At 43.9% G+C, this 27,832-nt stretch overlaps 1 protein-coding gene across 9 annotated transcripts in view; it reads right to left on the reverse strand.

Annotated features, from left to right (window-relative positions):
• The window catches only part of EXTL3 (exostosin like glycosyltransferase 3), a 154,487-nt gene that overhangs the window by 99,429 nt on the left and 27,226 nt on the right, over positions 1-27,832 (reverse strand). For 7 of the 9 annotated variants that reach the window (XM_061461113.1, XM_061461111.1, XM_061461105.1 and 4 more), the window contains exon 2: positions 11,176-11,251. The exons of the other annotated variants lie outside the window; for them this stretch is intronic. The gene's annotated coding sequence lies outside the window, so the exon portion shown is untranslated. The remainder of the gene's footprint in view (positions 1-11,175; positions 11,252-27,832) is intronic. 9 annotated transcript variants of the gene reach the window in all.

Raw genomic sequence — 27,832 nt, forward strand, 5'->3', positions numbered from 1 at the left:
CCCTTTTAAGCACTGGAAGCTGCTCTAAGATCTTCATTGAAACCTCTCTTCTCCAGGCTGACCAAGCACAGCTCTCTCAGCCTGTCTCCATAGCAGAGGTGCTTCGGCCCTCACAGCACCCCCGGGGCCTCTTCTGTACTTGCTCCAATAGCTCCATGTCCTTCTTATGCTGGGGGTCCAGAGCTGGACACAAGACTGCAGGGGGCTGGGCTGGGAGAAATCACACCAGAGCAGAGGGGGAAAATACCGTCCTTTGAACTTCTGGTCACGCTGCTGGTGATGCAGCCCAGGACACGTTTGTTTCTGGGCTCAAGCACACACTGCCGGGTCACGTTGAGTTTCTCATCGACCAGCATCCCTAAGTCCTTCTCCTCAGGGCTGCCCTCAATCCAGTTTCCCCCAGCCTGTGTTTGTGCTTGGGAGCACCCCAGCCCAGGGGCAAGACCTTGCACTTGGCCTTGTTTAACTTCATGTGAGGTTCACATGGGCACACTGACAGCACACTACAGGCACCTGAGACTATCTGGGATGTGGTCTTGCACTGTCACTCAGCTGATCTGATGGCCTGGTGCTGCCAAAGAGAGACATCTCTTCCCAAACTTACAAGCCTGGGACCAGAGTAAGCTGATTCAGGGAGTTGAGCTGGAAGGAATTTATCTATATTGAGAAGGAAGATATGTAGCAGCACAGAAAGATCAGGGGAAGACAACACTGGAAGCAAAACCTTTCCTTGCATCACCAGTTTGACACTGTATCAGTTCACCTACAACACACAACCACACTGTAAATTTAGATAGCTTTACAATTTTAAAGTTGTATCTCACATTCATTATTCCTCTCCCAACACAAGAATCAGCTGTTCCATTATAAATGCTTTTATACCACTACCATGCTCTCCACCCTACAGGTGCACACATCAGCTGCAGGTAAAGTGGTTCAACTTTTGAATGTAGACAAAGATACTGAAACAATGCTAATGGTGGTGAAAGGCTGCCTGGGGAGAGAAAAGATCACAGGTTTAGGAGGAAAGGGAAAAAAGACCTACAATTTACCTGTGCTTGGGTCACTGCTCATTAACGCTCTGAAGAGAATCACTTCACATGTCAGAAATTATGCTGCTCTTGGCTTATTCCTTCATTATCTATCTCAGAATCCAGTACCCTTTTCACACACACAACCTAATGGGAACACTTACTCTGAATAAAATGAACAGAAGGAAAGAAAAACTGGGGTCCTTCATTTGTGCAAGAAAACTCATCGGGGACCCAGCAATGGCACCAGGTTTCACCACTGACTTCTTTTAGGTCACTCTGTGCATTTCCACCTTCTCCAAACAAAGGGAAAACCTCCCTGAAGAGCTCCAGTCTGCACAGGCAGAAGACATGGTTGCTTTCTCCTGTTGATATTTCAATCTATCCCCTGCTGATTTGGGGTTTCCAACAGACTTTGCAAGAGCTTTTCCATTAAGGCTGCTCTCCATTTTAAGGAGCTTCTGGAGAGACTGAACTGTGTTCAAGGCAGACACATAAAACTTTTAATTTTGGCTATTAGGCAAAGCTCAGTGCTCAATAGCAAAGCTGTCCCTGTTGGGGTTTGGTTTTCTGTTTTTTTTTTTTTCTAAACATGGCTTGGGAAAAAAAAAAGCAGCTATAACACACCCTTCGTTAAATATTTAACCTTTTTTTACCATATGGAAAACAAAAATCCAACATCAGACAGCCCTCGTATCAGGGCTGGCAAGGGCAGGATCACTTTTCCCACACACCTTCTAATCTTCTGCTAGCAGCACTGATAAAATAAACTAATAATAATTATTAAAAAGTGCTTTAGTCTCAAGATGAAAGGACAAAAGAATCCACACCTTGCTGGAAGAGAATGATAAAACACAACTTCAACCAGAACGGTTAAAACATCCATTTTCAACCCAAGATTTTGTCAATTCCCCCTCCCCTTCCTGCTACAGATCCAAAACTATGACCCTTGGGGTTGCAGTCCCACAGACAGCAGCAGACTGACACTTCGTCTCACTCTTACAGTAAGATCTCAGAGGCAAAAGCATAGAGAAACAAAGACACACTTGACTAGCAAACCCAGGAGTATCAGTATAAATTGGCTCCCTAGAGATCTAATGAAAGCTTCCTTTCCTCCTGAAAGGCCTCAGCTCTGTGATGCCTCATGGTGAGAGCTTCAGACAGAATTAAACGGACACTATATCTGTCCCCAGGGAAAGGCAGCAGCTGGATCACCAGGATGAAGCAGAGGATCCAGGCAGCCCCACACTGAACACAGGAAGGGAAAAGAAGTGCAGTCTCCCTTCACTAGGGGAGGTTTCAGTACAGCAGTGCATTCACTTCCACCCCTCCCAACTTAAATCTCTCTTCTGAGAAAGCTTTCATAGGGACTTCCTTGTAAGACATGAACTACAGTCCATAAGATCTACACTGTCCAGAGCAGCAGCCACCACCGGACACCTGTGCAGAGCTGAGGCAGTGCAATGCCTCTGAACTCATTCCAGATCCAGACCATTTTTGTGTCTGCTTGCAAAATCTTCCCCCTTTCTTTTCAACTGTGTAAATACTACCACACAAAACAATCATCTCATTTGTCACAGATTACGAACCAGGTAACTTTTTCTGCAGTTCTATATAAGGCTGAAGTCCATTCAGAGGCAGAAGTGAAACCTGTTCTGCCCAGGAATCTTCCCAGCGAGGTAAGCCCTGCTCCTTGCTCGCTACAAGATTGCCTCTTCCAGAATTTTAAGCATCATACTCAACAGTGACATGTCCATGACTTCCACATCAGTGCTTCTGCTGCCTGTGGGAGGAATAAACCTTGGCTTGCTTGCATAATAAAATCACAGAATGGTTTGGGTTGCAAGAGATCTTGAAGCTCACCTAGTTCCTGTCCCACGGGCAGGAACACCTTCCACTAGACCAGGTTGTTCCAAGCCCCATCCAACCTGGCCTTGAACACTGCCAGGGATGGGGCAGCCACAGCTTCCCTGGGCAACCTGTGCCAGGGCCTCACCACCCTCACAGGGAACAACTTCTGCCTAAATCTCATCTCAATCTCCCCTCTGTCAGTTTAAAGTCATTCCCCCTTGTCCTGTCCCTACAGGCCCTTGTCAGAAGCCTCTCTCCAGCTTTCTTATCAGCCCCTTTAGGCACTGGATGCTGCTCTATGGTCTTCAGAGAACCCTCTCTTCTCCAGTCTGAACAAGCACAGCTCTCTCAGCCTGTCTCCATAGCAGAGCTGCTCCAGCCCTCAGATCACCTTCAAGGCATCCTCTGGACTCTCTCCAACAGCTCCCCAGAGCTGGATGCAGGACTGCAGGGGGAGGTCTCACCAGAGACGAGCAGAGAGGGAGAATCCCCTCCCTTGACCTGCCAGTCACTGATGGTCAGCCCAGCACACAGTTGGGTTTCAAGCACACACTGCTAGGCCATGCTGAGCTTCTCATAGACTAGCATCCCCAAGTCCTTCTCTGGAAGAAGAGCTTCTGTGCCACTTTGGAAGTGGTTGTAGGAGAAAGCTCTGAAGAAGTAAGTATCCTCCAGTCGTAAGTAGCACCAGCTAAACACCAGAAGAGCAGCAGGTCTGAAACTCACAGGGTACAGGAAGCACAGGACAAAAACATTTCCAGAAGTGAAAAATTTAATAAGCTTGTTATTATTTTTGGAAAAATAACACTGATTCCTACTCTTCCTTTGATCTGCAACAGAAGGAGGAAGGAGTGAGAAACAGGTTGTTTAAACAACAACAGCTGTTACATTAATACCAGCATAATAGAGGCATAAGCATCCTGTTCTTATCAGAGTAGTTGCTGTTTAAGTAAGAGCTCTGCCTTTTGAAGAGTACTTTATAACCTCAAACACAAACCTTCAGCCATATCTTCTTCCTAATCATAAGTCAATTATCCTGCTGAGTGATGACAGAACAATTCCACAAAGTAAATCCTTTTTGTATCTGTGCCTTCTGTGATCAGGTTGCATTAGAAACTTCCTTGCTCAAACAAAAGCAAGGATGAGTTCACTTGTCCTTCCCACAATTGTTCCCAAGGGTCTCCCTCCAAACTACAACGTGAACCTTCATTGTAGAGAAAACTTCATCTGACAACAAAAGCTAATGCACTTTTACTCAAACTGAAACTTCACCAGCCAATCTTTTATCAAGCCCAAGGCTATCTAGAAAGTGTCTATGTCCAGCTGTCTATAGATTTTACTCACAGAAGCACATTAGTGCTCCTGGTAAACATTGTTCACGACTTCCCAATCATTACTATAGTAATGCAAACCTCCTGGAGAGTCCCTTTAATACTTTTTAAATCACTTCAAAACAGCTTTACTATAGTAAATAATTAGTGCAACATTTCTGTATCACAAGCAAGTTTTAATCTGTTCTCAGGCTTTGTACCTTACCGTATTCTCATCTCGAACACCATTCCTTTCCTAGGTGCTGAAGTCCAGATACACTTAAATTATTTCCAGAGCAGGCTCTCCTGGTACCCGCTTTTGGGTAAACGAATGATACTGCACTCCCAATAAATCGAGGGAAGCCAGAAATTCTTAAATCAACCCAAAATCTGGCCAATGCCCACGGTTATTTACCCCATTCTTATGCAGAATCTTTGAGTAAGCACAGCCAAGGGCTCTGGCTTTAAAAATAATCCAGAAGCTGATGCTTCCTGCAACATGGAGCTCTCTTACCCCTGGTGGGCACACACACGGTCCTCAGGAGTGGAAGCAGCTCCTGAGCTGTCACATGTACACTGCTAAAGTACCTAGAGTGCTCAGCGGAAGAAAACGGAGTGAAGCAAAGCAAAAGAACCATCAGGTCACATTCAGCAACACTTGCCTGCCTTAAAGGAGGCATCCACTGCAGGCTCAATTCCTTGGCTTCAGTCCAGCTTCCAAGATGATCTACAATCCACATGCAACATCCTTTCGGCCTATCTGGATGTAATTTGAGTTCAGACTTACTTGCCTGGCCAAGGCACAGGTTAGAGCCAACATCTTTTATTTTGCAGAGATGATCCAATGTCATCCCACAGTTCTACAGGCTGGCATAATCCAGCTCTACTTCCAACTCATTCTGCAAACAGCTCTAGGAAACCATCCCAGCAGGGTGTCTGTCCTCCAGGGAACATGGTTTCTGATCAGCTGCTGTTATCTCTAGAGCAGAGAGCACATGTTCAGTGAGAAGTCCCCACAAGACATGCCTATAGATAAGTATGAAGAGAAGTGTGGCAGAAAATGGTCCCTTGTAGCAAACATGTGTGATGATCCTCTACCTTAATACAAAAACTGCAGCTTTGAGTTCAGTAACTCTCTGACTGTTTGCCTCTGCTGTTCCAGAAGCATCAGTAAATGTTTACCCCTGCTTCAAAGGAAGAGCTGCATGGTATTTCTGAACAGGAATGGTCAGATTCTCCCTGCTTCATCTTGGATAGGAGCACAAGACAAGAAAAGCAGAAAGAAACCAGTCTAGAGCCTTGTCCCTGTAGCAGAGACAGCATGAAAAACATAACTAGGGAGTGTGCTAAGGTACCCTCCCAGGAGCAGTTCAGGAACGAACCCAAGGAAGGGCCTAGAGAAGAGCAGCAAGGGAGCTGGAGCACAGCCCAACAGGGGATAGCTGAGCTTTGTTATTTAATACCCTAAAAAAATAGCAATACCAAGAGAGTAAGAGGGATGGAGAGCTGCAGACCTGCATGAACACATTATAGAGGATCTTCTATGCAACTTGATGGTTTTAGCCTTAGTTGAGCTCTCTTCTCTAACCCACCATGTAATTCAAGAAGAACTGCAAGCAAAAAAGAAATAAATACACAAACAGTGACTTATTCTACCTAAATATCAACCAGTTCCTGGAGGGGAAGGGAGGAAAACAGAACCCAAACTGATACTACAGGCTTAGCAAGCAGGGGCACTTTAGCATATACTGCTGGCTTTGTAGTTCTACCACAAAGGCAGCCTGTTACAGCTCTACCATTACAGCATTGTCCCATGCAGCCTCAAGTCTCAGTTTCAATGGCTGCATTAAATGAAAATGTCCCCTGGGTGATGCTGCTACTTGGCTTCTTGAGGTGACCGTTTATAGCATACCACTCGCCTAGCACCACTGCTGGGTCTCCAAACTTGCCCTTGCTCCAAGCTAACACGAGGTTTCCCCTCCACAGTCTCCCCATCACAAGAGATTTTCCTAGGCAGAGCAAAAGTCCAACACATAACTCAGTATTTTACAAGCCCTTTCCACACTGGCTGTATTATTCAGTTAGCATACTAAAAAAAATTAAAATAGAAATAAATAGATGCAGTGTTCCAGTGCTGCCCAGGAAGAGCTGATTTCACAGAGGGATTGATGTCTGGTGCATTTACACCCTCTAAGGACTGCCCAGCCAAAAATAACCCTGAAACTAATATGAGAAACAGCCAATTTGGCTGTTCTTACACCAACCAGATTAAAAATTACTCTCAATTTACTTTCTTACTAAACTACATCCAAAACTGTTACAGCAGGCTGGCTGTGGGCTGGCAAGCTAGCTGTGTGCAACTTCACATAAGCATGAGTAAAAAGAAGAATGAGAAAGAACCATAAAATTTATATATTATATATACAAAGAAGACAAGGAAAGAATGAAAAATTCTCCCACCAACAGTTCTTCAAACAAGCAGGAGCTGGGACACCCCAGGCAGCAATAGAACCCAGATCAACCTGTGGTTTCTGGACCTGTTTCTCTCCCTCTTACCTCCTCTTCAGGACATACATGCCCCCTGTTCAAGGGGACTCCACAGTTTGGATTCAGGACTGTGTGAGGCAGCTCAGGGTGCCACAGGTGAAGCATCTTGGCAGGCCAGGTAAGACTTTAGGCAGTTGGCATTTTATTACCAGTGTCTGCACAAATCTGTGCAATAAAGTGACTGTACATTTGTACATTTGTTGACATACTTTCCTGGACAATAGCAGCTTCAGAAGAAAAATGCTATGAGGACTTGGTCTGCAGACACATGTAGGTCTACTCTGCACTACTGTGATACCACAGACCAGCACAGAAGAGTCACAGGGCTTTTGACATGGCATTGCTATGGCAGAGATGGTCACCATAACGTAATGGTGATCAACATGGTCCCCTTGAAACAAGGGACTGGCTGAGTCAGACAGAAGCCAGATCCTCTGGCTTCTCTGAACAGAACAAAATCCACCAGCAAAGCACAGAGGGGCCCAAATGACTGTGGGGGGTTCTTAGGTTTTAAAGGCAGTAAGGAAGTATCAGGGAAGATGGCAGAAAGGAAAGGGGAAGAAAAGCCCAGTGGCAGGAATTGCCATGCAGCTGGGAGGCATCGGGGAAGATGCTCAGAACTTGTAACATAAGCCTCAACACAAAGGAAAACTGCTCTAGATGATCCATGGAGCTCTGACTCAGTGCTGAGGAAAACACCCAAGTGTTCCTTAGCTGAATGGAGGAAGCCCAAGTTTCCCAGGCTGCCCACAGGGCAGGACTCTTAACCACACTTGTGGGAGCCATGATTCACCTTAGGGCAGCACAGAAGCCACAGACATATGTCAGGGCAGATATACAAAGCCACGTAAGACTTGTCATAGCCCCAGGCATGTCAGACCATCACTGCAGACCTGAGACTACAACCCCAGATGCTAAGATTTCAATCACACTCCATTCCACTTCTACTTTTTGGAAGCCACAGCACTAATAAGGATCACTTATGCACAAGGGACATCCTGACTTTCCCTTGCAGAACCAGTACCTGTTTGATGACACTGATTTATATTTACCTAAATAAGACTAATTCTCCCTCTTGATATTGTTTCACCTCTTAAACAGTGGAGGAGGGAGACAAGGTTTAACATTAGGGTGTTTCTTGCCCCCATTTAGAGGATGCAGTATATACCAGCTGTCATTTAGCTTCACAAAATTGCTGCAGGATACAAAGATACATCTCATATCCTGGCTGACAGCTTTAGCACAAAGCCACACAATGTCTGCCAAGGCTCCCTGTTAAATACTATATTGTTCTAGTGACTCAGTGCACTGGAATGTATCAGGTTTATTCATAGCTTTTCTGATAGAGTCCTTAGATTAGACACAAACTTCTGCTTTTTTAGAAAAAAAAAAAAGTCTATAGCTTATTATCATGTGGAGCATACAAAATTTCTAGTTTCTTTTCCAGGGTTTTAAAAGCAGAGAACTGAAACAGAAGGACAGGCCCTTAGAAACCTAATGGTTCTTTCAAGCTTCTAGTAAGTAGGACTGTAAGAACATTTGAGAGGAGAAAAAAGAAAACAGGCATGCACCATGACCAGAAGTTACTGCCAAAAGGAAAGAGGACAGAAGAATAGTGAAGAATGTCACAGATATGAAGCATCTTCTGTGAAGATGGTCGAATTAATTAGGATATTTTAGTAATAGAATCATAAAACAGTTTGGGTTGGAAGAGATCCTAAAGCTCATCCAGTTCCAACCCCACTGCCACAGGCAGGGACACCCTCCACTAGACCAGGCTGCTCAAAGTCTGGAAAAAAAGACCTCTGACAGGGGACACAGCAGGGATCTACAGAACCCAACCGAATGGAAGTGGCAAACATGCAAAAAATTCCCTAAATGGGAGTTTATTACAGGAAACCAGTTGGCGGCAGTTACCAAGAGAGGGTGGTCCATCACATAAAGTTGCAGCTGAATTTTGAAATGTGCTTCCAGCCTCTGTCCTGTTACCACACATGTGGGGTCAAACAAGAGCTAAATAAATCAATGTGAGATGAAGGCCATTTCTCCCAGCTACTGCTGGAGACAGGACAGACCTCTGGCCTTCCACAGCTCACGTGTTTGTTTGCCATGTTCCGAGTTTTTAATAAAGCAAGAGTCTAAAGCAACTTCCAAGAACAGCAGCAAAAAGCAGGAATTTGTCTCTTCTGCACTGATCTTCTGAAGAACTGTAGGCAGGAGGCACAGGCAGCACAAATCCTCTCTGCCACACTACACTAACTGTTCTTGCTTAGCCCTCTGACTTGCAGTTGTGAGCAACGACCATACTAGTACTCACACAGCTAAGCCTGGTGCTTGCACAGGAAGCATCAGACCTATGCTCACGTTCATACAGATGATGCCACATCCTCCTAAGAAGGGACCTGCAATACAACCTACCACAATACTTAGCTTTGCTGCCAAGCCAGAAAGCCTCAGGCGATGCCTGAGTCTTCTGAAAATATTTTCATATTCCAGCTGCAGCCCAGTTATTCAGGTATTTAGTGCCAGAGAGACAATCATGAATGTCATAAGAATGACTTGTTAAGGACTCCCTTGAAACATGTTTTTCTCTCTTTCTGTTCCATGGCAATCACAGACAGACTGTGTTTCTAGCATCTCCTCTGTTCTAGCTCTCTGCCAAAAACAGCCTTTGCATAGCTACTGACCAAAACTCATACCTGCAGTCTTCTTTTTACTCACAGTCTCCAAAACACCAAACCCAAAAGTCTTTGTCTCCTACATCATTCCTCCAGCCACCATCAGGCCCACAAATGAATAACAGCTTCTGAAGGTCAATGCTGAGCCTGCTGCACATGACACCAGCCATAATAAATGTTCTGCAGGCCAAATTATGCCCTCGGGGAAGACTACTCAGCCCTGTGGCCTTCTGCGGATTGCACAGCTGTCAGGCTGCAACTTACTGTGTTCTACTTAAGATATGCAAGGAGAAAGAGAATTCAATGGTATTGACTTATTTTAGCTACTGAAGTCAGCAGATCTGACTCTAAACACACACTGGGATTAGATCTGTTGAGTAAGACCATGGCATGATGGCACCGTTGGTCAATAACAGCATCATTTGCTCTTCACATGACCTCCCTGCTGCCTCTAGTTTTATTATTCACCATTGTGTTTGTGCTACAGACCAGCAGAGAAGGGAGTCCCCACTATGCTCAGCACGTTGTAAAAGTAGGGTAGAAATACTCCCTGAATCCAGAATCATAACCAGGTAAACTCATGCTGTCATGAGTAGGAATAAAACACCTGAACCACCAACATGCTGTATGTCACACTATACTGGTCAGATACAGGAGAATTAAGAAGCCACAAGTAAGTACACCTCTTTTCCTCCTTCTTTCACAGAAGCACAGGAGTCCTCTGCATGCTCCTACAATGTATTTAAACCAACCTGATGACACAATCCAGTTTCAAAGCATCTTATTTTATCCTCATCTTCTGTTACCAATACCCAGAGTTTTAAAATTCGTTGTCCCATGTTATCCTTAGGGGAGTCACTTCCTGGGACTGTTACACAAATTGTGCAGTGGTCCCACTCAGTCAGTGCAACTCCCACACTCACCTGTATTTTATAGCCAGCAGCAAAGCATCCTCCCTGCTTGCAGATGCCTACAGGAGGCAGTTAACTGTTGCAGTCAGGCTATGCCACTGCACCAGATGGGCCAAGATGTTCCCATTAGCCAGTACTTGCTAAAGTCCCTCACAGGAGCAAATTTAACATATTTGTAGACACCTCATAAAGCATGAACTCATTATTACAGCCCATTAACATGCATGCAAGATATCTTAATGTGTAAAAAATCCCCATGAAATACGGATTTTCTCTTCCACTTTCAGAGAAAACCTGCCATCCTTACCATGAATAAGGAAACACTTCCCGGTTCTTTTTTCTTACCCTTCCCAGCCCACAAGTCAAGCCGAACCTCATCTACCTGATTTCACAGAACAGTTTTATGACTAACCCCCACACGTGCCATGGCAGTTCCCTCATCCATCCTCCTCAGAGTTCAATGCCTCTAACAAGGGTGTAATGGAGGAGGTGAACCTTTGCTCTCCTAACTTTAGAGCACTGCATTCTGCAGCACAGGAAGCCACACATGACACCTTTAGTGTCGATTCCCAACAGCCTTGAGCAAGTTACAAGACATAACCGCAGCAGTTCTCCACTCTGCTGAAACATGCACACTACTGGAAGTGGGGTATGAATAAATTTTACCACTTCAGATAAAAGGACTTGGAGCACATCTCCCAAAATAAGAATTGAGCCAAAGAAGCTTGTATTTCTAGGACAACACTGTCCAAGCATGCAGGCTTAATGCTGCACCCCAGTGAGATCAACTTTAAGTCAACATTAGGCACTATAGAAATTACTGTTCTTGAAATATTAAGGTACTCACTGTACAAGATGATCTGCTGGACAACTGGAATCTGCCCCTTTTTTTGTACCCAATTCTCTACTCATCTGGCTGGAGCCTATTAGAGAGGAAAAACAATTGTAAATATAGACAAAGTGATGGAGGTTTGGGGTTGTTTTTTTTTTTTTATTTAAAACAAACAAAACCCCCAAAACAAACAAGTAACCCAGCTAAGTAATTGCAACACAGACACACACACACACCCCAACACTGAGGTCAAGAACAGAAAGCACAGGCAAAGCTCACAGCAAAGTCTCTCAAGCAAATGCTATAATGTTTGAAAACAATCATGGCACCGGCTGCCTCTGCAGGCTCTCAGAAACATCAGACCTGATCCAACCTAAGAGTAAAGCAACATACAATAAAACAGCAGCAGCAAGAGCTATACAAACCCAGCTACTAAAGGGACAGTGAATCACAACTCTTTGTCCTACATGCTGGTCACCAGTGCACATGTGGCCAAGAGCATCAGTGGGGAAACAAATTTTTCCCTCACTGGCTGCAAGAACTACTTGATCAGACACAAGCCCGAAGGGTTAGATAGGCTGTGATCTAGCACGCACCAAACAAGCTCCTTTAACAGATTTTGTTGTTCAACACCCTTTATCCCCTTAATAAAGGGCCACTGAACTTCTGCTTAAACCCATTTTGATTAAGCGAAAGATTACCCATAGAATTGCACTGGGACACAGACAATAGGACAACGCGTTGCTAGGCATACATCTTGGTATACATCACGTAGACCAGTTATGCTTCAGGGAGACATTAAATCCCCATTCAATTAATAGAGACACCTCTTAAGATGAGCATTAAATAATTCCCTATGATGCAGCAAGACAACTGGCTACTTCAGTAAATTGGAATAGCAATAACTCCACATCTCCCTACCAACAAAATCCCCATCAAAACTTGCCCTTAAAACAACAAGAGGTCAGTAAGGAGAGATGGGGGGCAGGACTGTTACTTCTGCAGTGTTATTGTATGCTTATATTACAGACTCCTCATCAGAAAATTAAACGAAATGGACGCCTTTCACGTTTATCAATAACAGAGCTAATGGTTTTTATGTAAATGCCATTACTTTCAGCCAGATCTGCAAGAGACTCAAGCCATACAGCCCCATCTCCCCTTGCAACGACTCCCCTTCAGGCACCCAATCTAAATGCAAATTTTAATCAAATGGCAAAACCCAGAGTTCTCTGGTGATACTGAAAACAGAAAACTAGGGACAAAGCACACCTATTTGAGAGCAGCCCTCCTCTTCTGGAAAGACCTGCTGATCTCACATTGCTTTTTCATCCTGAACATACATAAAAATTAAAGTATAACTCAGTTCTCATTTATATTCATATTATTTAGCTACATAGCAAAAGAGTACTATCGTCTTCCATTCTGTCCTTCAATGTTAAAACAAGCAGGGGAACATTCTTCTATCAAGTTATGGAGAGAAGGTATCTCTTGGAGATGCTTCACCCACAACAGGAGCATCCCTTCAGAAAAGATATTGATCCAGAGCACTAAAAATCCCCTATTGGATCTGACAGGACAAACAACACTTCCACATTCACAAATTTTCTCCTTGGAAGTGCTTTGTTTGTAAGTTGGAGGAAGAAGGTGTTATCACAGGGTGGTTATTAGGAGGCAGAAAGATAAAACTGTTGTCAACACAAGGAGCACCATTCTTATAGCATAAAAGTTTTTTTTGAAGAAGACTTAAATCCCAACCACCACTTGAAGCATATATCAAATCAAGTACTTCTGTCAGCACTGATTAAAACAAGGTACTAATGGCAAACCTGAACATAACTAACATTAGAAACTGAGCTCTTTAGTAAGAAGAAAGCACAGAGGGGAAACTAATGATTAAAACAAAGGCCAAAAGTCTGACAAACCAACTATGGCACAAGTCCATGAGTGAGTCTCGGGGGGGATTTGCTCTACACTACCACAAGCAGCTAAACACCAAAATTGCCATTTCCAAGAGGGGCACACAGCCTCAGAGGAATGCAGTTAATTAACTCTACAGCTATATATACATGCTCTTTACACGGGTGAGGAGCTCAGCACTCTGTATGTTTTCAAAGTGCATGCTACAGAAATATCCATAGAGCAGAACCTCCCTAATTAACATTAATAACAAGACCACTTCTGAAAATGGCTGGATTTTGTGAGCCAGCAAGTGAACATGCAAAGCTGGGAAGTCAGAGACAACGCAGCTCAGCAGGCGCCTAGCTCGCTGCTTTGGATACCTACAATTAAATAATTTATCACTGTGCCTCAATGTCTGCAAGTGGATGTGAAGCTGTAAATAAAGCACCACCTATTATGCAAGGCCCTGCTAAAGCTGATAAGTAGAGTTTGACTGTGCATCAGAAGAGGTCATTAAATTAAAAAACCACAAACCTGACTATCTTCTCTCAGGAACTTTTCATGTGGGCCAGCAGCTCAGAAAACTCAACAGCTTCTTCAGATGTTCTGACAAACTTCATGGTTAAACAATTACAGATCTCATTTTCAATCCTTGATCACAACCTGGAATTGCTAAGGCTCCCTTCTCCTCCTCTCTAAGCCTGGTGAGGCATATCTTGGTGTGCAGCCACTTGGTGGGTCTTATAAAATCCCAGAATGGTTTGGGTTGGAAAAGACCTTAAAGCTCACCCAGTTCCAATCCCCTGCCATGGGCAGGGACACCTTCCAGCAGATCAGGTTGCTCAAAGCTACTTCCGGCTTGGCTTTGAACACTGCCAGTGATGGGTCTTCTCCAGCAAATGGAAACTGAGCCCCAACTTTGAGCTTGTCACCATACTGACCACACACAGGATCAACCAGTGAGCAATGAAAAAAAAAAAGGAAGAAGCCCTTCCAGAATAAGCACAGTTTTCTTTCCCCCAATTTGAACATTTCAGCAATGCAGTTCACAGCCCAAGCCTGCAAAGCAGAAGCAGCGAGCAGCAGCACTGGGACACAAACAAGCATCTCCCAAGTTGCCATACCCGAACAACTCTGCCACTCAAGAAAACTCATTGTGCAACCACACAGTGGTGTGTTGGTGACGGTGCCACTCAGCCACCCGGGATTTCACACCCAGCCACCATGTGCAAGTGTAATCTGATTTAGCAGTCTAGCCCAACTTCAGCTGTCACACCACAACCACGGTACATTTGCTGCTGCAGCGTGCAAAGCAGTGTGCTTGCAAAACAGAGCTGTTCCTGTAGCAAAGTTATTTCCTCACAGAGCCAAAGGTTCGAAATCAGAAACAGCAAATACGTAGCTCAGTGCCCAGCTGAGCCACACACACTCCCAGCTGCCACTCACACAACCACAACCACTGACTTAACTGAGAAGTGAGGCGCCAGTGATACAAAGATTTTCCTTTGGGTGGCAAAAACTTCCAATCACTTGAGTTTTGCAATTCCTTTGCAAAAGGAAAGGAACATCACTGGAAATATTTCTCTTTGCAAACAGCTTCTTAACAGCTCCTGTTCTTAGCTGTACAACTCAAGACCATGCTAAATGTACTCACTGCTCAGTTTTTCCCCAAAACACTATCATCACATACATACACAGCCTGTGGCTTCCCCCCTAAAGCTCAAGGTTTTGCCTTCACAAGAGTTCAGGTTTATGCACACCAAAACAGTCTGTTCAGCAGTCTTTCCTTACTGCCTTTTGTGAGAGGCTATGATAAATGCTATGATCAATGTGTAGAAATGCAAAGCAGAAGTCCGTACAGAAAGAAGCCAGTGTGTGAGGTGGTTTTGTCTTAAAAAGAAGAGAGGCAGGAATGACTTATCACCTCATTAGAGTTCCAGGCTGCAGTTTTTATTAGATATATTTAGACATCAATGGTTTAAACAAAAAAGGGGGTGGGGAGAAAAAGCAGTTATATTCTTAACATATGGCCCTGGATCAGCTGCACAAACAAAAATAGACACAGCAGATTCCCCAAGCACAGGCACTGATCCAGACAAAGGTCTGACAGAAATTAGCTACTGCCAGGCTGCGTCTTGTCCCATCCCCTTGCATCTCATACGCATGTGTGTGTCACACATACTACAGAAATAGTACAAGGGAGGAAGAGTAACTCCTGCTTGCTCCTAAGGAACACACACACACACTCACAAACCCTTTCTAGCCTTCTTTCTAAGGAAAAGAAGCTGGTCTCAGCAATGCCTGCAGACAGACGGGCCAACAAGCGCTGAACTTCACAGCACACCGTATCTGTGGCATCTCAGTGCTTGCTTGAGCGTGGCTTGGAAATACTCCAACACTTGGCTTTTCACCACTCCTGCGTGAGCATCTCACCACACCTTGCAGTTAAGGTATTTCTCCAAAGCTCATATCTGTTTTCTGACATCATTACACAGATGGAAGAGTAAGCAAGCTGTCCAAGGAAGTGAAAAGGCAAGTCATGCTGTATTTGCTTCCCAGTGGGGAAACTGAGGCACAAAAGAGGCATATTCTGCCTAGAATTCATTTCCTATTGCAGGAACTGAGGTGATATCCCAGCCATTTGCCTCTTCATTATCAAGTGTCTCCTAGGGCACTGCTGCAGCCCAGTGTCATCCCAGGCAGCATCCTTTTCATGCTGTGGTCTCTATTCTGCAAAAGACAATGCAGCTCCAAGAAAAACTTAATTCAAAATCACAAGTCAATGTATACAATTCTGGCATGCCCAAAGCACAAATTATTAATGTTAATTTCATCTCCTGACCCTCATGGCAATGATAAATTACAGCCAGTCATATACATGGACACTTTTACTGAACAAAACAAGGAGGCACACCCAGAGCAAGCATGTCTGGTAACCACTAAACACACATTTTGGTGCTGTACGTGGGCAGCAACTGCTGTCCAAAGTATTTTAATAGCAGAAACTGCACTGCTTGCTCCAGAACGGCAAAAAAAAAAAAAAAAAGGGAACAGAAACCCAAACAAACACCACCACAACACCAAAAATCCTCAATACATTCCTCCTCATAGTCAAAGCCAGAACACAAGAAACAAACAATAAAAATTATTTCCACACGAGAAGTTAAATAAGCCCAAAAACACACACACATGGAAAGAAACAAGCCTCCAAAAGTGGATTTGCAAAATAGTTCAAGGCCTCAACCTCCCAGAAGAGCAAAAACTACAGCTGAATCAACTGCAGGGCTGATGCCCCCTTCCCGACCCCATCACTACCTGCTTCAAAACCAACCCAAAACTCCCCTACTCAGCATCCCAACAGCAGTGAGTGTAAATATGCTGGCTCCATTTCAAGCACTGGCTCCATTTCTGCCCCAAGCTAGTGACCCCCATCATAGCCTGCAGCAGTGTCTGCACACAGGCAGCATACAATGCAAGGCCTACAGCAGCAGATGCCCTCAATACTGCACATCCTTTAGCCTGTGCCCCCATTTCAGTTTGCCTAAAGTTACCCCTTCTGGGTTGAATTGAGCACAAAGCCCCATAAAGTGAATGCTGGTCCACCCACCTGCCTGGAGATACTCCTCCACAAGAGGCACAGCATCCCTATCATTCCAAGGGGAAGCATTCAGCACACCTAGCCCAGATTCCCCAGCTGGGATAGTGCTGCACCCAAAATCCTTAAAGGCTGCAGGAAAACAAATCTTCAGCAGGGGCACAGCCAAGTTTTTACGCTACCATGCTTCCTCCAGATCACAGAAGCATGGCTCGGACACACTCACTCTTCACCACAGACAAGTAAAAGCGCTTTAAGGAGGGCTTCCCCCCCCTCCCCTTCACTTTGTTTTAAAGGGCTGAAGAATTTCCTTCATGAAGGCTCCCAACTGCGGCTCATGCTGAGTTATTTTTAAAAGCACAGAACTAGATTTCCAAGACTGTGAATGAGGAAATGCAAAGCTTTTATTAAGCAATAATAGCCCAGACAATGGTCACAATTTCCCAAGGGTCTGAACACTGAAGCTGACAATAAGCTTTATTCCTCTACAAAACCCCCTTCACTGGCTCAGAGGGTTTGCTTTGTATGACCCAGGCTCAAGTTAGGGAGTTAAAATAAAAAGCTCTATGGTCGTTTTCAGTGTGATTTTCTCCACCAATACACATCTGACCAGAGATACAAAAATCACTGGCAAAAGATACTTGCACTGTCTCATTCCCTCCTTTGATAGTGCAGTAAGACCCCACCAAGCTTGCTACCAGGACATCAACCTACCTATCTGGACCTTCCCCTTGCGGATGGATCACACTGACAAACTGCCCAACCTTTCCAGGGTCAGCAGAACAAAATAAAACCCTTCAACTTTCTTCACTGATGTTTGAACCATCACAATGATTTGCACCAAAATGGCCAGACACATGCTTCAAAGCTCAGACCTGCTACTACATGGTATAATCAGATCCAGTGACCACATCAGCTCTTCCTTCCTCTGAGAAGGAGGAAGTTGCAAATACGGGCAGCTTGTACAGCCTCCAAAAATACCCATTACCCAAAGTTTGGCCTTGAGTAAGCCACTTCTCATTCAATACGGCATCATGGTTGGCCACAGTTAATTACCATTACACCTAAACTACCTGGTCTGACTCTCCCTACACCTAGCAAAAGCAGCATGCACTTCTGGGGCACGTGAAACTTGACTGGTTCAAGATGCCTACTTAAGACAAGATGAGCTGTGCTACAGAAAGGGGTGTTCTTCTGGGCTGACTATAAAGCAGATCTTGGAGAAAAAAAAAAAAAGGAAAATTTGTAGACAGATAGATCTCTACAGAAGAGTCCCAGCCTAAATGTGTCTGACTCAAATGCTTCTCTCACCTTAAACAATAAAGAGGCAAACATTATACATTCAAACTGACATTAGTTATTCAAACTGACACCAGAGTATTTCTATCTTTCCACCATCTCTCTTCCTCCTTGTCCCAGCAAAAGCATGGCATGGCTACACAGCAACCCGAAGTTACAACTAGCCTCACAAACAAGAAGCGAGCTTAGATTCAATCTGATCACTTCCAGACTGGTCTACCACACAGCCAGGAGACCACAGAACCTCTTTTTCCCAGCTTACCACAACTTCAGGGGGTTGTGAAAACATTTCCTAATCATCTGTACCATCTGTCAGTCAGTCTATAACCAAGAAAGTTCATGCCCAAAGCAGAAAAATACTTCAACCCCCTTTACAAATAGCTGCAACACTCCTGCTGCTGGTGCATGCTCACCAACAGCCACCACAAGCCACGGATGCAACACGCATGCCTGCTACATCTTCTTCCTCCTTCCACCACCCAAAGATGTTCAGACACTGGGAAATGGTTCAAGTTTCCTACAACTTCCTAAAGGAGAGAAGAAAAAGGTGTTTAGAGGTTTTAATTCAAAAGATGCTTCATCCCCTTCCCTTTTCCAACCCTGCCTGTAAAATCAAATATAAGACAATAGCCTTCTCATCCTTTGTTGTTTTTACTGTAAATTTCAAGGCCTCTTGACCCAATGCAATCCCTCAACTTGGCTTAAAATGCTACTGAAAAATGAGCTTGTCTGTAAAATGCTGTCCATGTTATATATGAAAGCCACTGCACACTCTGTCCACAAAAGAATGCAGAAATTCAGGATATATTCAGAAAATGGATGTACTCAGAAACTGAGGATGCCAAAACAGAGCCAGATACTGCCATTTAGAGATTTCCCAAAGCACTTTTTGTGCAGCAACACCTGTAGACCAAAACATTTTATTTTCCACCCTAATAATCAATAGATTTGCCAGATTAACTGAAGATCTGTCTGATCATGACAGGCAAAGCTGCTGAACTTCAAGTAGCTGCCTGAAACGCACACTCAAAGAGCTTATTTGTGACGCCAAACAATAAACATAGCACCTTCAGTGCTCACTTCCACGTAGTAAAACACTCTGGGATGAGGAAAAAGCCCATCACAGCAAGATAAGTAGCCACAGGTGACAAACATGCATGCCAGCAGCCGCTGCTTGGCAGGTGACCCATAGTCTCCATCTAATCAAGTGAGGATCAGAGGCAGACTGCAGTCAGTGTTTCATCTGTGGTCAGCAAGAACCAAAGAGACTGGAATGGCATGAGGAAGACAGACATCATAACTTAAAAAGGCAGCCTTGACGGCAAGCATAGGTTCAATTAACAAGCTGTATTTGCCAGGCCAGACTCCAAAAATGCTCCACAGCATCCAGTCATCAAACTGTTGCTTAAAGTCATACCATGATAAGGAATTGGGTGTCATCTGGCTAAACAACTAATCCTGGCCAGATGCTAAAACTACCAGTCAATAAGTTGTTCATATATCCTATACCATTCGGGGCCCTGCCACAGAGAACAGCCACACACCATCACTCACACACCTGTGAAAATGGTTTGAGAGGTTCCTTGCAGTCCCAAATCCATTTGCCAAATGATACCTCATTTTTGGTTCACAGGAAGGTAGATCCCACCCCACCTCACTGCTGAAAAGCCTTTCGATTCCTATCTTTACAAATCATGTTATGCAACAGGTAATTCACTCCTACAAATGTAGGAGCAAAAATGCCCTTCAGCATTAATAACAATTCTAAATTACTATAATCTTAATAGAAATAAGATCATGGAGATTTTATTATACAACTCTGCAAATTACTTAATTTAACCTTATACTTTTTTTGCTTGATTTAAGACACTTTTTTCCTGCTCTACCCTTCACGCCTGCCTGTGAGAGTCCACACAACAAAACTCAGATATGGTTGTTAACTTTCAGATCCTGCATAACAGCTATTTTTTGACCTACAGAATATCTAAGCACATACCTCAAAAAGTATGTGCCAAGGATAGGTTATTCCAGGCACTTTAGGAGACACGGCTCTCAAGAAAGCGGTGACAGATACCATCTTTGGAAAGATTCAGGACTGTAAAGTACTGAGTCTTCATTGTATCAGTGAACTCTACAGTAATATGATAAACATTTTGGCATATAATGAATTTGCTGCATTACATTTACTGTCTGGGCTACCAAAGATCAGCTAGGAACTGATCAATTGTAGGAATAAAACTCCCTCACAGCTCAAAACTATGATGGAGATCTTGCTGCTTGCATCAGAACTGCAGCAAAAAGCTGGAGGGTGAAGAATAAAAAAAAAAAAAGGGGGTATTTAAAAAACACTGTAACAGCTTATTAACTCACCATTTACATCAGCTTCCACATATTCACAGTACCAGCAGCGAGATCCCTACAGTCACTCAAGCTGAACTGGTCCTGAAGCCACATCTTTACTGCTTGAATCCCAAGATTCATTTATGCCAGCAACAAACCTCTCAAAGATAACTTCAAAAAAGTCACAAGCATCCCAGGAGCTGGAAGGACAGGCTGCACAGTAGCTCTGAAACACAACAAAAATTGTGTGCTTTAGGCCCAGTTCCACAATCAGCTCATTCAGATGACTCACATGATTTCAGACACCTCTTTGCATCTCTATTTCTTTACCTGCTCGGAGGCATCAGTACTTTGTCATTTTGCACTCTCATCTGAAAAAAAAAAAACAACAAACAACAAACCACTAAAACTAAAACCCCACACATGAAGTTGTCTGTATCTCCTCAAACCAAGGAAAGGAGACGCTGTGGTCTTTCTCTGGACACCCTTACCTCTGCAGTGGCTAAAGACATTCAGAGAACACATGAAGCCAACAGATACTAGTGTCTGCTGATCTATGCAGAAACCTCAGCCAGCCAAATTGTCTCACTTTCTTGGCTCTCATTTTCAACAGATTAAATAAAATTATCCCAGGGGTTTGGCAATGGACCAGAATGCAGGAGATCACTTCAAGACATCTGTAATAGCACACAATTAACAACAAGTCGTCAGTTTTGCCTTATGACCTCACTCATTAGGAAGAGTTTTATCGCACTCCAATGACATCTTTACAAACACACACACACCAAACCCCACCCCCCCCCCCCCCCCATCTCTGCCAAGTCTTTCCTTACTGCCATTATAAGCCTGAGGCTTCTCTTTCCTCCCCATGAGATGGAGTGAAGGTAAGATCTTAATTTTCTCTACCATCTGCAATGAAAATGCCTATACACACATGCCAAACAAGCTGGAATTACACCATTAATTTCAGCTTAGTCAGCTCACACACTACAGACTAAGTCAATACTTGACAGATATTTAGCAAGGACTACAATTTATGTAAATTCAGTGCATTGTGCCCACAGGAACAGATTATAGCAAAGGATGAGAGAGCAGGACACGATGCGTGGGATTTGGGGAACAAACACTAGATAACCACAAACTTCTTTTGGCTGGAGACCTCCTGTTGTCAAGAAAAAGGGGTTTGGGAGAATAGAAGGAGCACTGTCTCAAGATCAGTCCTCCAAACCAGGCCTGCTTCACAAGAAACAACCAGCCTTCCTGCAAACAGCACTATGTGTGAGTGAGAACATCTCATCTTTCAGAGAGGCAGGGTTGCTAAGGCAATCGCACAAAAGGCCCCTTGTCTGCATCACTCCACAGTTTCTCAGCACATCCCCATCACTATATGAGCTATAGGGCAACTCAGACCATACAAGAAGCTAAATACAGTCTCCATCGCAAAACCATGCATCCCTGCAGCAGTTCTTAAGAGCAGTTAATGTTTGCTGGTATCTTCACAGCTGCTCCACAGCTGGCAGAGAACAGGGAAATTCTGAGGAAAAGGATTTATGTGAAAATAATGCCAAAGAGGAAGAAGTCACAGGCAGAAAGCAGAGTGTGAAAAATAAAATAATAATAGAACAGATGAAGCTCAGCTTCACCATAAATTTCGACCAGCCCACTACTGTTACTCTTAGTTTTCAACAGAAAACACAAAAAAAAAAAGGAAGAAACCATCAACTGCAGGACAGTCTCTCAGCCTCCCACCCCTTTCTGCGATTTTTCACAGTTTCTGAAATGCAGTTATTTAAAACAAGCACAACCCAGCAGATATCGATGCTGTGAGTCAGCAACATCTCTTCACAGATGTGATCTCTCCCCAAAGTGACTGTTTTCCCAAGCAACATCTCAAGGCCAAGAGCGGCATCAGCGCAACTCGCTGAGTTTTCTGCCAGTACTGTTTAGAAGAAAAGCTGCTGAAACCACCCAGCATGCCAAGTTGATTAATGACACCCCAAAGAAATGGGTTCACCCCAAATTGTGTCAAATTTTAATTTGAAGCTGCTCCAAGTTAGAAGACTGAATTTTTACCTTTCTGATATAAAAAGCTAGAGAAGATAGAAGCAACCATGTCTGGGCTGTACCACCAGCAGCATGACCAGCAGGTCAAGGGAGAGGATTCTCCCCTTCTACTCCACACTGGTGAGACCCCCTGCACTCCTGCATCCACCTCTGGGGCCCCAGCATAAGAAGGATGTGGAGCTGTTAGAGCAAGTCCAGAGGAGGCCATGAAGATGCTCCAAGGGCCAAAGTACCCCTGCTATGAAGACAGGCTGAGAGAGCTGCGTTTCTTCAGCCTGGAGAAGAGAAAGCTCCAGAGAGACCTTAGAGCAGCTTCCAGTGCCTAAAGGGCAAGAAAGCTGGAGAGGGGCTTTTGACAAGGATCTGTAGGGATAGGGCATAGGGCAATGGCTTCAAACTGACAGAGGAGACATTTAAATTAGATCTTAGGGAGAAGTTCTTCCCTGTGAGGGTGGTGAGGCCCTGGCACAGGTTGCCCAGAGAAGCTGTGGCTGCCCCATCTCTGGCAGTGCTCAAGGCCAGGTTGGACAGGGCTTGGAGCAACCTGGTCTAGTAGAATGCGTCCCTGCCTGTGGTAGGAGGGTTGGAACTAGATGAGATTTAAGGTCTCTTTTGATCCAAACCATTCTATGATTCCATGAGTTCCTTTTAACTGCCACTTCAATTTTTCATGATAGCATCTTCTTCTCTCCATCATCACAGGCAGATACTAAAGTTTCTGGATCTCTCTAACCCTGTTGCATGTGCTGGTTCATCCTGCTAGTTGGCAAAGTTCGTTGTTTACACAAGATCTGGGAAATGGTGTCAAAATGGAAGACTAAGGAGTATGTCAGTGAAAAATCCCATTAAACAGAACATTAGGGGTGTGGGAGGGGAAGTATTGATACAACCTCCCTCTTACACAACCAAACAGTCCTCTTCTGCCAGTAGATATGAAGCATTACACAGGTCAGAGATACTACTGGCAGAGAAAGCTGCTCATAAAAAACAAAGCTACATGCGTGAAAATGTTCCTTGTTTTGTATGTAACTGGGAAAAGGAGTATCCAAACACCAAGTAAACAGTTCACACCAGCTGCAAAGCATGGAGCCTCCCACCCAGCAGTGCCCTGGGACCTTCCAAGGAGCTAATCCTGTTGGCAAAAGGAAGGTGCCTGCAAATACAACGGATACAAATTCAGAAAAAAAAACCCTGCTTTGCAATGCTGTGGCTCACCAAAGGAATGGGTTTGGTTTTTAACTCAGTCATGGAGTAAAACTTAAAACCAAAGATACATAAAAGTTCATAGCAACATTTCTTCTCATCCCAGACAAACTCTGTAGCTGCAGAGGCTGAAGGAAATGACACCGCCAGCAGTGAACACATACATACCCTGCATTTGAAAGCACAAAGAACAAAGCTTTGCTGAATCTGGGAATTAGTAAGCCTGACAGGTTTAACTTCGGTTTATCCCCTGGCAAATTAGCTACTGTTTAAACATGGAGCTTGGTCATTACATCATCTGTTTGCAGGGGATGTTTTCAGGTTTTTTTTCAAGTTAAAAACTATTCTTGTGTTCGCAGCTTGAGGAACATCGCTTATTCCCCACAGACTCAACAAAATGAAGGGGTGGATCAAACTTTTTGCAGGAGCCCTGCAAGCAGGGAAGCAAACATCTAAACTGCTTTGCAAGTTCAAACAGTGATGATCTTATCTGGAATGTAGCAGGAAATACAGAGTGCCCCTCAGGTTTGTCTATTCAGATTCAGGGATGAAAAGACAGCTTTCATCAAGTTACAATGTGCAAAACCCAGCCTGATTAGCGGCTGAAATCACACATGCTTCTGCTCACCCACCTCCAGGGCAGCGTGGATTTAAGATGACATGTGATTGGGTCCCATTCCATTCTTCCACTCATTTCTGTCATCTGTGCAAGTAACACCATCATTTCAGTCCTTCTCAATACCATGCTGCCTTAGTGGACTAGACTGAGAGGCAGGGAAGGATCAGGTGCACACTGAGCTACTGGAGATACTTTCGGTGCCTGTTCTCTTGATCCACCTTGGACACACATTTGAGACTTCCTTTCCATGGATACATACAGATCTCCCCTACGCAATTTTGTTTCTAAAAGCTTGCAGAACCCTAATATTGCAGCACCTGCTCTTGGACACTTGTTCCAGAGGTTTCTGTGGTGCCTTTGAAGGACGAGGCTGCAACAGTCTCTTCAAGCACAGCTTCGGAAAGCACACAGTGCATTGGGCTCTCACATGGAAACTTGAACACAGAGTTGATCTGAGAGATTTCACACAATCTGTTTTTCTGACCCTTCAATCTCAAGATTTTAGAGATGAAAGAGGAAAACAGAAGATAATTTCAAAAGGGTAAAAGGAAGAACCATTAGTCTCACCCCTGAGCAGTTCTCAGACAGACCCACAGTTTGTGTGAAATGAAGCCCTCTCAGATGTTTGACATTTTCCTACATACCAAACCCACAGTGGGCTGTGACCACAATCCAAGGACATGAAGAAGTAAGATTTCACACTACTTTTGCTAAAACATTGTAAAATTAAATAAAAAATTAAAATAAACCCCTATTTTTTTCCTTAACCCTGTAAGGTTCCAAGAACTAATCACATTACAACCTCTGAAGCTAACACTAAAAGAAAACCCAAAACAACAACAAAATCCAAACAAAAGCCAACAATAAGTCACAGCCCTTTCACCACTATGCCTCTAAACATTCAAAAACACAGTGAGAATTTTCTCCTTAGATTAAAAAACAAAAGAATACAGCATTATTTTGAAATAACCCCAAGGACAAGCAATTCTCATTCAAAAAAAAAAAAAAGCATGAACCAAGAACCCAAACAAAAATCCCAACCTTCCCACTCCAAAGTTTCAGAAAACTACATTGTTGAAGTCCTGTTCAAGACAGCTTAACCTTTAAAAAAGCCAGAAGTGTATCACACACAGAAGAATAGGCTTTGTTGTCAGCATGTAATTAAGACAAACCCAAACCAACTCAATTCTGCCCTGTATCAAGATAGCCAGGAGTTGATCTGGGAGAAAGTCAAGCAAACAAATTTTCTCTGGGAGATTTTAAAAGGTCACTGCGAAGAATTACTAAATACAATACTGAAAGCAACATAAGCCAAATATTTGTTTCAATTTAAAAAAATATCTTCACCATTCTAGTTATTATTTGGAAAGAGCAATAATTCCAAGGATTGCATAACCAGTTAATTATATGAACACCAAGGAACCATTAAAACTACATTTCAAAGCAAGTAGGATACACAACCATGTTTCCTCTTCCTCTCCCCTCCACTTTTGTTTAACACAGTTCCCAAAACAGATCTCATCCGCAGTTAAACTTGGGCCAGAATGAAGACATTCCTTCCCATGTATGGGAAATAAGGGAGACAATTTCACTTCTCCTAACAAAAGTCATAGCAAAAAGGCCTCAGAGTAGAGGCAGGCAATAAAAAGAAGTGCCAAAGTCTGAAAAGATCTGTACCGACACCACGGCTTCCCTGTTGTCTCCCTACCAAACAGCCTTCAAAACGGGGCATTTTCTTCTTTCAGTGCAACTCCAGCACCGTTAGCAGAACTGCATGTGTTAGCACAATCCTCAGCTTCACCCAGCAGCACGCAGGGGCTGAAAAATGACCATGCTACTTCAGTGACTTTCAAAGTCACACACAACTATTCTTGTCCCTTCAGCACATTCATTTATAACAAGTCATCCCTCTTCATTAAATCACCCTCATTGGTCCTAGCAGACTTCAGATTTGCAGTAAAGATAGGAAGAGCACTGGGGCAGACCTCTGGCACAGCACAGCACCTGTGGCACTGTCCCATGACCTGTACCACATCTGCCCAAACCTTGCAAAGCTCAGAAACTCCTGTTCCTGTCAGGGGATGAGACACATGTATGCAATTTCCTCCCCAGGTAGCAGGTACCCATTCAAACCATCCCCTATAGCAGCTAGAAATAGAAATAGGCCACCTCCTACAAGGCATTTATCCCTTGTAGCCTTGGGACAGCAAAATTCAGAGTATCAGAGCTGAGTAAAAACCTCAGAATTCAGAGCAAGTCTCCTCCTCAGGCAGTCAGTGTTCCTATCTCTTATCTTGGAGAGCCAGCTTGGACTCAAGACAGGAATATCCTAATGCAGTAACATTAATCATAGAATAGTTTGGGTTGGAAGGGACCTTAAATCTCATCCAGTTCCAGCCCCCTGCCACGGGCAGCGACACCTTCCACTAGACCAGGCTGCTCAAAGCCTAGCTTTGAACACTGCCAGGGATGGGGCAGCCACAGCTTCTCTGGGCAACCTGTGCCAATGCTTCACCACCTTCACAGGGAAGAGCTTCTCCCTGTTATCTAATCTAGATCTACCCTAAAACAGTAAACTAACAGTAAGAAAAGGGCAGAAGGGATACCTAGGAACTCCCCCCCCATCCTACTAAGAATATCCCCATTTCCCGTAAAACCCACATGCAGTTTGCTGTTCATTATCAAACTGAATCACTTCACTGAGGCACCTCTCTCAGAGCTGAGAGAGGGAAAGGGACCAAGGCCATCCCTCCCAGCAACATGCTATGAAATCAGTTCAATCATGTCACAAACCTCCAATACAAAGGTCAGTATCAACCAGTACGGCAGCACTTCCCCGCATCCAGAAGCTCTTTGATACACTCAGATACTATGGAAACGCTCACCTCTTTTTCCTAAAGATTTATAAAGCACAGAAGCAGGAAAAGGTGACAAAAGAGCTTGGGTATAATCCCCTCTCTCTTCAAAAGGCTCTACATAAACACATAAATAGTCCATACACCGTATGAGTTAATACAGAGCTCCCTCAATACGCAAGCAGCTTTGGTAAACAGGCTAAGAATAGGTACAGGGACAGCAAAGCATCCAAACGAGACACCCGTGCAAAGCAGCACAAAGCTCACAAGGAACATTTGCAATACTGCTTTTGCTTTAATCAGTTTTAAGAAGAAGAAATACACTTTGGTTCTTTTTATAATACCTACTGTATTACATTTGTCAAACTGCTGCCACTTTCTGTCCCCGATATAGCTGCTTTCAGTGGTAACCAAAAGGCTCGCCATGCCTGCGCATGTATTATAGATCAGAGATGAATATTAAAACAGACTCTAGATCTGTCTAGAGATTACATGTCACTCCTTCCAAGTCAGTGGAATTCTACAGATACGCAAGTTGCAGCAAAGCCTGGGTCACACTTGTATAAATTACTCCAGAAGATGCTCTCGGCCTTGCTGCCTGAGAAACACCATCTGAAATGCAACCTCAGTAAGACAGACATTCATCTCAAGCAAAAACATCTTTCCTGACAACTCCTTCAACAAGGAAGAAATAATTCTGTTGCTTGGTCTTTCTAATCAAAATCTCATTGTCCTGGAAATATAAAAGCAGTTTCCAGAGAGAAAGCAGGTCTGATTCCTGAGGGGTGGGAGAGT

The sequence above is a fragment of the Pezoporus flaviventris genome, unplaced genomic scaffold, assembly GCF_033815535.1.
Source record: "Pezoporus flaviventris isolate CSIRO_AGI_PZ_B2104156 unplaced genomic scaffold, CSIRO_AGI_Pfla_v1 ptg000031l, whole genome shotgun sequence".
NCBI classification, from domain to species: Eukaryota; Metazoa; Chordata; class Aves; order Psittaciformes; family Psittacidae; genus Pezoporus; species Pezoporus flaviventris.